An 11,734-nucleotide genomic window follows, 5' to 3' on the forward strand; every position below is an offset into this window, starting at 1 on the left:
CCCACCTCTGTCCTCAGGGCCTGTCACTCAGTGCAACTCACCTGTAAGGGAGGCATTTACCCCCCAGTCATGTCTGCCATCTTCAATTAAACACAAGCAGTGGGCTTTGGTTGATCTGTCCTTAGTTGTCTTCTGCTGATGATATCCATGGGTTCAAACTCCCAGCAGATGTTTCCCAGACAATGAGTTTGGTGGGAGATTTCTCTGAGCCAAAAGAGGTATCTCTTTGGAGAGGATGTAAATATTTTTCTACAATCCATTGACTAGACAGAGTCTAGATACCAGCAAAAACCTAAGCATATAGCTGAGGTTTGAACCCCTAAAGCTCAGGTGAACCCCTAAACATACATACACACACAGACACACAGAGACACACAGACACACACAGACACACTCTCCAGTGCCAATTATCTGAACAATTATAAGAGTAATGCTTTTCCAAGGGCAATTGTGCCTCCTACAAAAGCCTTAGGCCCAGCATAGCTTCTGTTTGAAAAATGCTTTCTTCTTGGAGGAAAGAGTCTTGGAGATATGCCCTGGTAGACGCTGGTTCGGGTGTCCCTGTCAGGGAGATGCATCCCCACCTAAGTGGTGATGGTAGCAGATCCTGCAAGGAGCAGTGAATAGTTCTTTTCTGTCACTGTGTTCCTGTGCTGTGTTTAAAAGCTTTTCTGTAAACCTTGGCTTTTCAAGGGACCAAAGGTGTCAATAAGTGCTGGGGACATCAGAATTAACCTATACTTGTCAAACTTGAGTACCATAAGAGTAGTGATAATGTGATTATTTCCCGACACATTTTAATCCAGTTTTTCATATCTAGTCCCAGGTCACTGGATTGTGGCTGAGGTGAAAGTAAGAAGAAAATCTATAGAGGAAAGTTAATCAATCTCTTCCCACTTTCAGCACATTGTTGTCCATCTGGGAGATTCAGAGAGGGAATCTGATTTTTCAGTTGCTGTCCCATTCACTGTTAGCATCTCCAGACCTCTTAAATATCATTTGCTTCAGCTAAACCACTGTCAGTTGAGCCATTTAAAAAGTTCTGGTTGGATATTATTTCAGTGAAATTTATAGAAGTAAAAAATCCCTGAGAAATACTTTTCTGCTGTATGAATCCTTCTTCAATCCCTTTTGATGATTATTTTTACTTTTCTCTCACACACTCCATTTATTTTTCTGTTTGGATTACTTGTAGTAGATTAGGAGTTTAAGTGTGCAGCTTGGCCAAAGGGTGAGTATTTTCAAACCTGAAATTAAATTGGCAAACATTTCTATCTTCAAAACAGAACTTGTCAATTAAAATTTTCTCTAGTGAAAAAAGGAGTAAATGTTTAGAATGGTATTGAAAAGGTATAAAATCTTTCTGTTTTGAAAAGATAAAAGTTCAAAACACTGAAACTTTCAAACCATTAATTTCCCCTGCACCTCCAGCCAAGGCTTCGTTCTGATTGCAAGTGCAATCTAGTGAAATGCCTGCCTGCCTCTGGCACATGAACCCGGGCAACGAGCTAAAGTTTGAATAAATATACTCTATTTCAGCTAAGTGTTGGAAGTTAACCAATTTTGGTGAAGTATCCTGCATTGAGTGGGAATTAATGCCACTCCATTCCAGACCCAGAAAACAGAATTTTGTTTTCTTAACAATAAATATCAGGTGCTGGCAGAATTGGCCTGAAAATCACATTTCATTTTTGCATTAAGCCACTGCCAAAAAAGTAATTATTACTCATCAAAATGATGTTGTTGGAACTCAGAAATATAAGGGTGAGTACCTTATATTCACACATGATTTGAGACTGAAAACCAAAACCCCAATATTCACCTTTTTTTTGCCTTCTGGTATCATTAAGGTCACAAGTGCACCAGTGGATTTTGAGACTGGGAAGAACCACTGTCACAAGGCCATCCACACAAGCAGCAGCTGAGTCATTTCACTGCAGCAAGCCCAGTGCCTTGCTGGGGGAAGGGAACGGGGCAGGGGTATCAGGGGGTGCAGCTGTGACAGTGGAGGCCTGGAGCTGCACCCCTCACTGGGTCTCAGCTAAGGTCCCACTTCCTTTGGTCATGAACAGCAGTGCAGACATGGGTAATGACCCATTTGTCTCTCCATCTTCATATAAAAACTGAATATTGAGCCTTTCAGTCTCTCCTGTGCTATTATTGACTTATCTCTCATCATTAGTACTTAACACCTATTTTCAGGATTTTCATTAAGCATGGGCTTGTGTATATATAATCCTATTTACCTTCATGTTTACTAACTGGAGATTTTCTTTCCCTGGTTCAGTTTTGCTCACCTTATGAATTATCTTCATTTACTAACATGTAATTTGTGTCAGCTGCTATAAGCTTCTTGGCTGAACACTGCATTTCCTGTTCTGAATCTGACTTGGTGCATCTGAGTGTTTCTGCTATGTTCCACACTTTTAATTGCACCCCACAGGTAGTCTAGCATCCTCTGACTAACTCAGCTAGTACATTTTCTTTATTTTTAGCTTGCCTAAAAATAACTGACTGCCCTCTCACCATTAAAGGTGATGCACAGCTCTGTATTTCCAAAGCACACCAGTTCTTAGCATTTCTTTATAAATAACCTCTTGAGCCTTTTCCATTGTTTGGACCAGGGTAACCTCTGCAAAGATCAACTCCTTCCCTCAACTTTCCTGTAGTCTTGAGGGTTGTGATTAATGATGCCCAGTAAAGGTGACATCATTGAACACTTCCCTACCATCTTTGCCACGCCTGTCTTTGTCACTCCTCTATAGTCTCAGTCTGGACTTTGTTTTACATAAACCATGTGCCAAAGCCTTGTCACTTGCTGGCTGACAGGAAGGGTTCAAGATATCTCCATAGTCTTGCAGGTTGGTTAGCAGAGATATCAGCAACTTCGTGGTGGCTTTCATCATGCAACCCCCAGAGACATTTTCAGGCAGTATAGAGGGAGATTCAACCCACAAAGAACACCTCCCATTCCGGCCTGTGCCTCAGTATTGTTTGTGTTTCATGAATATGATCAGGCTCCTTCATCCACTCACTCTCATCACCCAACTCCAAGAGCTTAGCCCCCAACCCACAGCTAATAGTGGACACCAGGGCAAGAGCCCCTCTCAGGTAATATTGTCATCCTAATTTCAACTCATCACCATTTCAGGCTTTTAAAACATCACTCATGCAGCAAAATTCCCAGGCATTCTCCAAGTTAACAACAAAATGAATGAAGACGACAAAGAAAATATTCTGATTATGGGTTCCAATTTTTTTAACCCTGATATTCTGTGGTACATTTCTTTATTTTCGAATATAAAGTGACAGAAATAATTTGTTGTTAGAAAAGAGAAAGTATCTTTGACTATTTACAGGTTTTGTACATCACAAAGGTTTTCATGTTTTTGTTGATTTTTCTTCTTTTTTTTTCTTTTTTTTTTTTCTCCACATCCTTTAAACAACGCTGAATCGGAAATCTCAACAATTCACAAAAACCCTCTTCCCCAAAAAACAAACCCCAATAAGAAACAAGAGAAATCAAAGAGGAAAAAAATTAACTCCTTTCATAGTTGTCCAGGAAATCCATTTGCTTAAATACATATATTATTATATTTAGAGATATTATTTTTTTTCAAGTTCAAACACCCAAAATTCAAGAGAGAAAGGGAAAAAAAAAACCAAAACAAGTGTCTTCCCCACCCCCCTCCAGAATCTGTTGATCCCTGCTTGTCCAAAATCAGAAAGAGTTATTTACAGAAAGAAGAACCGGAGGAGGGTGAGGGTGTGGGAAAGAGGAGAATGAGGTTGTGACAGACGGAGAAAAGATTGTAGGATTAGGGCCTCGGAGAGGTGAGGCGAGCCTGAGTTCGACCGCGCTTTCCCTTGGGAAGACGCTACACTGGGGAAGTGTCCCCAGTGTCCCCTTGCCCCCACGTTCAGCGCAAGGGTGCTGCCTTTCTGGATCCTGTCTCAGCCCCACACCAGCCGCTCAGGGTTCATCACTGCCCTTCTCCCCACACCCTCCTTGGTCTTCCCATGCCAGCCCTGGACATCTCCAGCCAAAGGTATACAAGGAGCAGAGAGAGCGCCTCGGGGGTCTCCGCTGCACCCAGCTGAGACCCTTCACACAGATCCATGACTGGCAGCAATGGTTGCTGCTCCTTTTGCTCCTCATCCAATTTCACTCCCAGTCTCAAGTCACTGAGTGCTCAACTAAGCTGTGTTCACAGGAGCCTAACTCCAGTTCCATTACATGAGACTCATCCTGCTGCCAGCTAACCTTGGCACCCTCTCCTTCTGTTTCCTGACTGCAGGGCATTGGCAGTAACAGGCACTATGGAAAGACTTCACAGAAAATCCACCTCGGATCCCAATTCTTTCTTCCCTCCATAGGATATCCTGACTTCAACTGCAACCTGCTGGAAAAGGTCTGCCAGCTAAGTAAAATTTTACACGACAGAGAAAATGAAGTTTATGTTGCAGATGTGAGCCTGCAATTTCCACATGATTTGTGTGTATTATAATGTATTAATCAGGAAACACTATGTAAATGTGTGTAAATGCAGACCACGATCTTAAATCAGTTTTGCATAATGCAAGTAAACAAATTAATCTCCCAATGTGCTTGTAAATGTTAATAAAAACTTGACATTAACCGTTAAGTTAATGTCACTAGATGATAATGTTACTGGATGAGAAAGCAGTGTTGTGTGTCACGTGTCTTTTAAATGCAAATGAGTAAAATCTACATGTCCAAGAAACATGGTCTTGAGAACTCAAATTGTTGTTTGCTGCAAGTCACATAAGCTCTACTTTATACGTCAGCAATTTCTTTTTAAAACACTGCCTCCTCCCTGGAGAGAGTAAACCATCCAAAATGTAAGGAACCCTTGAATATTTGAAGAGTGGCAGTGACTGTGTAAGTAGGAGTATGCATAATTTAAAGGGGTTCTGGCAAGACAGATCTACAATTTTGGAGCAATTAATTAGGCTGCAAACTGAACTAAGCTGACCTGTAATCCTAGGAAAGCTGGCTTTATTATCCTAGACATTTGAAAACAAAAGGAAGCTGGGTCAACTTCTGTCCAGTTGCATGTTTGTTTGCGCTTCAAACCATCCTTCAAGGTTTGAAAGAAATGCCCAAGAAGTAGTTGGCCAGAAAGTTCAGTCACTATTCAAACAGACCAGGATGTCTTGGATGAAATTCATGAAGAGTTGCCAAGATGAATGAACACTTTGCATGATACAAAGAGGTTCTTGATGAAGCTTCTCCAGTGTGACAGCCTGAGGTGTTACTTACTGCACACTGGTGGAACCAAAAAAAGGGAATTACTTTCTATACAATATTTTGACAGTCTCCCTGTAAATGCTGAAAGTTTGTAGCAGCCTGACAAAAGCAGCAAAGGGATGCTCAAGACTACTTGTGAGGAGTACAGTAAGACCTTGATGTGCAAGTTTCCAAAGAAGGGAAATGGTTGTATTTTGAATACTAGTAGAGCTTCAGCTGAGATAAATTGGGTCAAGCTGGCAGCAGAGGCTGAGCCCCGTGCACTGTACACATCCTCAGAGAGCATTTACAGCTCAGCACCTCTCTGGATTAGGGCCATACATGCACTTTCCCATGCTATCTGTAAAAGTAGAGCTAATTGAAAATGCACAGAGCAATCACAATTTATGGTCAGGTTCTCTTTGTCCAAGGCTGGGATAAGTTATGGCATCCTCAAGGCTTTGCCCAACTGAAAAAGTGAAATGAAGCTGGAAAACAAGAGCACTGCCAGAATAACAAGATTTCTCACTAAACTCACCTGAAGCTGATGTTGATTACCCTGGGCATGCTGTCATCCCTTCAAGATTTCCAAAAGTGTAAGAAGAAGAAAACATCCTTCCAGGTACTGAAGTGGCAACTCTGGGGTCTTGTGGCTTGCTCCTGAGTGATCAGAGATTCACCTCCTCACTGTTCCCCTGCCTGTGTAGGAAAACCTAATCACTTTAGAGCATGGAGGGAATCTCAGTTGGGTGGTATGTACACAATGGTGCAAAGAGATGAGTGTAACTCTTTCAAATCTTGAAAACAAACAAACAAACAAACAAAAAAACCCCCAAACAACAGGCTGAGACCCTGACTGGCCCTTCAGGTTGAAGGTCTCCCAGCACAAACTTCCTGCACTACTTCTGACTGCACTGCTTTCTCCAAACAGCAATCATGAACATAATACTTTTCCAAATGAAAATGCCAGATGTCCTTTTCCTCTGCTCCTAGTCTTTATCCCTGTTCATACAAGTCATACCAAGTCACCTGCTTATCATGTCTGGATGCCTCAACTATTTCCCCTATAAAATGTATTTCTCATTTAACCTCAAGAAAATTAGATGCAAATGCATGCAAGATTTCAGGATATTTGCATAATATATGTAAACTATGGCATCTGTCAATTTAATTGTTAATGTAAATGCTAATATTAACGTATTTTAGTTTAGCATCAAAATTGCAAACTCTTTGAAGTAAGGAGTGTGGCAGAGTGAAGCATCAAATGGACAAATCTTGTCTCAAAAAAGAACCTAAATGGTTTTGATCAATTTTATGTCAGGGTTTCACCCTGCTGGCACATCATTTCACTTTACTTGCTGCTTCCCAAATTAATGACTAGTACTGACACGGTCCAGCTGCACAGCAATAGTGTTGTTAGGAGAGGTGGAGTCATTTTGATCAACACAAAATTACCCCTGAAGCCACCAGTCACTGCTTGCATTTGATGTGCATCCCCAAGCATACCTTTCTGATGAAATCCTGCCCCACATGCTACCTACTTCCCCCTCAGTGACAGGAGCTACTGAGGAGGGAACTTTTGCATCTTCTCAAGGGATCTTCATATCCTCAGCTCAACCCAGGGCATCCTCCAGGATTAGTTGGTAGTTGAGATTAATATCACAATATTTTAGGCTCAGGAGAACTCAATTAATTTACCTCGGTATTAAATACTCCAGTCCCTTCACAAAGATATTTTTAAAAAGAATAAACATTTCTAGCTTCTGTAATGGAAATTTCTGAAGGCATCTAAGGCATCTAAGCACTACTGGCTTTCAATAAGATGGGTTTTGATATAATAAATTTATTGTGTATTTTTAAAAATCCTTCCCTGTGTGATGCAAACATGGCAAAAGCATTAAGTGTTTGTTTCTTCCCAACACGCAGTGCTGATGGCTCACATCTGGAGTTGCCTGGGGTGCTCTAGGTCCAGGATGTGTAGTAGGGGGACTTGAACAAGGCCAAGCAAGTGCTAGACTTAGGACTCAGGGCTCATCCCTTGAGAACAAGGTGGCAGAGAAATTGATCCTGCCCTCTGTGGCCGGAACTAGTCTATTCCCTCAAAAAAACCCAAGTAGAAACATGCCCAGAGGCTGTGTTTGAGCACCAGTCAAAGATCTGCCTTATTCTGCCACTGCAAAACAATGCTCTGAGTGGAGTGACAGCAGTCAGAGTTTCCAAGTGAGCGAAGAACCTTCCCTTTCTCCTTTCCAGGAAATTGTCCCTTGGGAGCTGGGGAAATAGAGAAGGAAGAAACCAAGTCCTTCTTCTCTGCTTCGATGCGAGTCTACACAGCAGCCTTGAAGGACTGGCGAGCACACAGTGTAAGTCACTCAGCATTCCAGTGCACGTCCGCTGCCGAAGGACAAGCGCTTACCCAAAGCTTCACCTTGCAGCTGGCAGGCCTTCGTGTCTTGCCTCCTCAGCAAGGATAACTAATCAAAGGGACACAGAGACAGGTCCAAAGCATCATGCTGCTCCAGTTTTAATCCAATGCCTCAGATAAGAAAGCAGCCACGAAGCCCTCGCACCCTGAATGTAAAATGGGGAAGGTCAGCAAGGACAGCAAACTCAGTTGCTGCTGCAGCCCAGAGAGAGCCCTGAAGTGGCTTGAGGAGGAAGAACATTTGAACAGTTGGTTCCTAAGCAATGTGAAGCCACAAAGCTAGAAGAAGTGGCTGGTTCATTACAACTAGCTCTTTTTCATTCCAAATAGAGTGCTTTTACCTGTGTCTCAGCACAGCAAGGTTCAGCCTCCAGAGCTGAAAAAGGAGTATCTCTGTGCAGGAAAGGACCAGAACCTAGAGAAGTGCCTTCATTATGTGGAAAATTCCTTACACGTGAAAGGCCTAAGTGAAGCCTAATTGTTTGCTTCAAATAAGTAAAGAACATCAGATAATCTTCCCCAGGTATGGGAAATACCCCTTTGCAGATGCCTTTTGTGTAACTACAATCCTAGTCCCTTATTCAAATGTCAAAAAGACACATTGAATAGCTGGTTTTCACTGACATAATCTTGGCTTCCTGGTGGTCACACAAATAATCTCTGAGGGCAAACAAAGCCACCAGAGCTCATTAACAGAGACATTTCAAGAGTATCCAAGGCTTCTGTGCTACACACCTCCAGACTCCTGCCTTTGCTGCACACATGTACTGGAAGGAGTTCTGTCCTCCCTCTGGCATGGTTGAGTGTCTACCTGAAAGACCTGATATCTGAGCAGTTTGGTGCAGAGCCAAGGTGAGCAGGATGAAAGCTGTTCCACTTTGTCATTAGGCCCTGTGTGTCTAAGGGAAGATGATCCTGCTTCATTCCAGTGAAGGGAAGGTGAGAGCAAGCACACAGGCTGGAGTAGAATGGCCCTTGGCTGAATTTCCAGCAAAGTGGTTCCAGAGTCTGTGACATTATGCTTGGAAATCTGAATCTTCAGAGCATTCTCCAAACATCTGCTTTAATTCTGTTCTACTTCACGGGTCCACCAGTAACAAATGCAGAGCTAGTGCAAAATGGTCACAGGTGGAAGATACCATATTCTTAATAAGGAAGTAGATGGAATCTACAAGGTACTGGAACAAACTAAGATAAACAATACCACTAAGTTGTGTGTAATGACTTCTCTGCCCTCATAAATGACTGAAGGACACAAAGGAGTCTCCCATAAAGGAGCAAGGACCCTTATTCTTAACATGCAAATGCGGCAGGTCACAAGGGCAAAAAGGATGGGACTAGCAGACAGAACAAGTGGGAAGAATGGTAAATAGCCAGATACTCACTGGAGGAACAATCTAGATTTGTAAAAAATAATGAGGAAATCTTCATAAAGCAGACAAAATCTCTTCTTCCCTGTAGAAGTCAAAAAGCAATCACAGATAGTGCATGGCATAGGGATTGGCAACAGGGAGAGACAGGCCAACTAGGACCCACAGAGGCCAAGAAGATGATTCAGGATTTGGTCCTTTTTATGCTAACAGGACTTTCTCCCTCTTTTTTCCCCCAAGAGACAATGTTCCCATGGATCCTCTTTCATACCTGGTTCAGAATTCAAGAACCCACCAGTCTAGCTGGTCTCTACCACCATTGCCTTCAGGTCCTCCTTATCAACTTCACCCAAGTCTATATTGACTTGAGCACAAGACAAGATTTTTATCCAGGATTCTTTTTCCTTGTGCACTGCTAGAGGCGTGGCCTAGGTTCATACTGAGACTTTACTGTTTTTCAGACTTCTCCATCAGTGTTGAACAAAATTTATTTAATAGCTTATTTTAAGCTATATGGTACACTATTTGCCTCTTGCCTTCCAGTCCAGAGTGTAGAAGACACCCAGAAAAAAAAGGACAGCAGCAACAGAGAAGGTCCCCTGCTAGCTGGCGGGGCAATGTTTTAATGGGAGCATGAGGGAGTGAAGCTGAAATTCATGTGCAGGAGATCTGATTCACTCAGGCACGTGGAATACCTTCAAGGCAACCTTCAGAGCTACCTACCAACTTTCCTTGACCATTCCAGAAACCAGCATCTCCTGTCTTCCGAGCAAGAAGGATTCACAGCATGTGCTGAGGAACCACCTTGATCCACAGCAGGGTGGGGTGAGTGCTAGCATCTGCTCAAAGGCAAAGCAGTGCTCCAGCACCTGGAATCAGAGCCCTCAGTGGAGATAAAGAGCACTGATACCTCACCACCTTCAGGGGAGCAGAGAATCACAGCCATCATTTCTAAGAGGGTCTGGAATGCTGACAGGACATACTGTTTTGTCTGGAATTTGGAGAGGCAGTCTGCTTCCTTCAGTAAACCGGGGGGAGGAGGGGGAGTAAAACTTTTTAAAGAGTGAAGAATGGCACCATTCATCCTGCAAAAAGACACTACCTTATTCTTTCACTCAGAAGGAAATGTGAAGAGCCCCTGGTTTAACTCCTATAATTCACATTACAAGAAAAAAGAATTTTTTCAGTCCTTCATTGATGTCTTACCTCCTTCGTACCTGCCTCCCACTATTGATACTTCAACTACTCAACAATCTTAAATCAAGAAGAAAAAAAATCATGATGACTGCAACACTCAGAAGCAATTCATACCCACTTTCAATTTGCCTTTTGCTTTTTGAGTCCTTGGGATTAATTCTGTTCTTATTTTCAACGTTTTCTTCCCAGCAATCAGAGATAAAAAAGATCTTTTCATATAGAATGAGTTGTGGTTTTTCCTTCTTTTTTTTACATAATCACAAGATTCCAGCTACCAAGACTGAATACCAAGACTGAAGAAAAACATTATGTATTGTGAATGTCACAGTAAAAGCCATGACTGCAGTATCCCTCTCTCATACACCACTGCTTCTCTCTTCCTTTTTTTCCCTCAGTAACTAAACAAAAACACCCTTTGCACAGCTTTTATTCTTGATCATTTTATTTTGGTGGTTTTCATGCTACATAAAAATTAGGTTTTATATCAAAAAATTATTCACAATATTTCCAAAATAGTTCAAGTTTTTTTTTCCTTTTTGTGTTTTTTAGATATTTTTAATGTATTTTTATTTCTTTTCTTTTTTTTTTTTTTTTTTTTTTTTTTTTTTTTTTTTTTTTTTACTGCAGCTAGGGTTACAAAACATCCCATTTCCTCTCGCCACCACCAATTCACTGTCGGTTCCCTTTTACATTTGCATATGTAAAAGAAAAAAAAAGAAAAATAACAAAACTTTTTATATCATTTACTTCAGAAATAAAAAGTCGTTTGGCACTCATGTCTCTGTGGCTCTGATTTTCACCAGTGAAGTGGCTGGAGGTGGGCATGTGTGTGTGTGTGTGTGCGCGCACATATGCATGCATAAAGGGTACGAAGAGGAGGCAAAATTTAGGCAAAGATGGTCTCAGAAGCAGATAGGATACATCTGCTGTGTTCAACAGCCTGATGGGTGGCGAGGTTCAGCGCAAGGTACCGACAGCTCAAGAGAAGAGGAGGTAGCAGTGTTGGGCAGTAGAAGACTTAGACTAGAGGTGAGTATTTTTCTTTTGGTTGATAGACTGAGCTTATCAAAGGTGCTCTCCAAAGTAAATGTACATTGGTTAGAAAGCAAATACAGCTGAAGTTGACCTGTGACAGGTCTAGAGACGCTACCTGCCCCAACCCTAGTAGACACAACAGTCCTCCACTGCTGTCCTCAGCCACTTCCAAGTGCCAAAGGATGAAGGTGCTGGGTTTTCCCTTAGGTGTCATGATACTGAGAGCTGGCCAGCTGCCCATGCACCACATTTAATTGCTACTTCTTGGTCTGTGACACTCTGCTCAGCCTTGAATGATGTTGTCCAAGTTCAGAGTCATTCCTACCCACTTGAAAATAGGTCAGGAGAGGCAAGGCTGAAGACCTCTGGCCCATTCAGAGTCATTCATTTGTCTCTGTTGCAGACCTACATGCCTGGCTCCTGCTCCAGCATGGGAAGGACTGTGCAGGAGTCAGT

The sequence above is a fragment of the Onychostruthus taczanowskii genome, unplaced genomic scaffold, assembly GCF_017590055.1.
Source record: "Onychostruthus taczanowskii isolate IOZ18803 unplaced genomic scaffold, ASM1759005v1 scaffold53, whole genome shotgun sequence".
NCBI lineage: Eukaryota > Metazoa > Chordata > Aves > Passeriformes > Passeridae > Onychostruthus > Onychostruthus taczanowskii.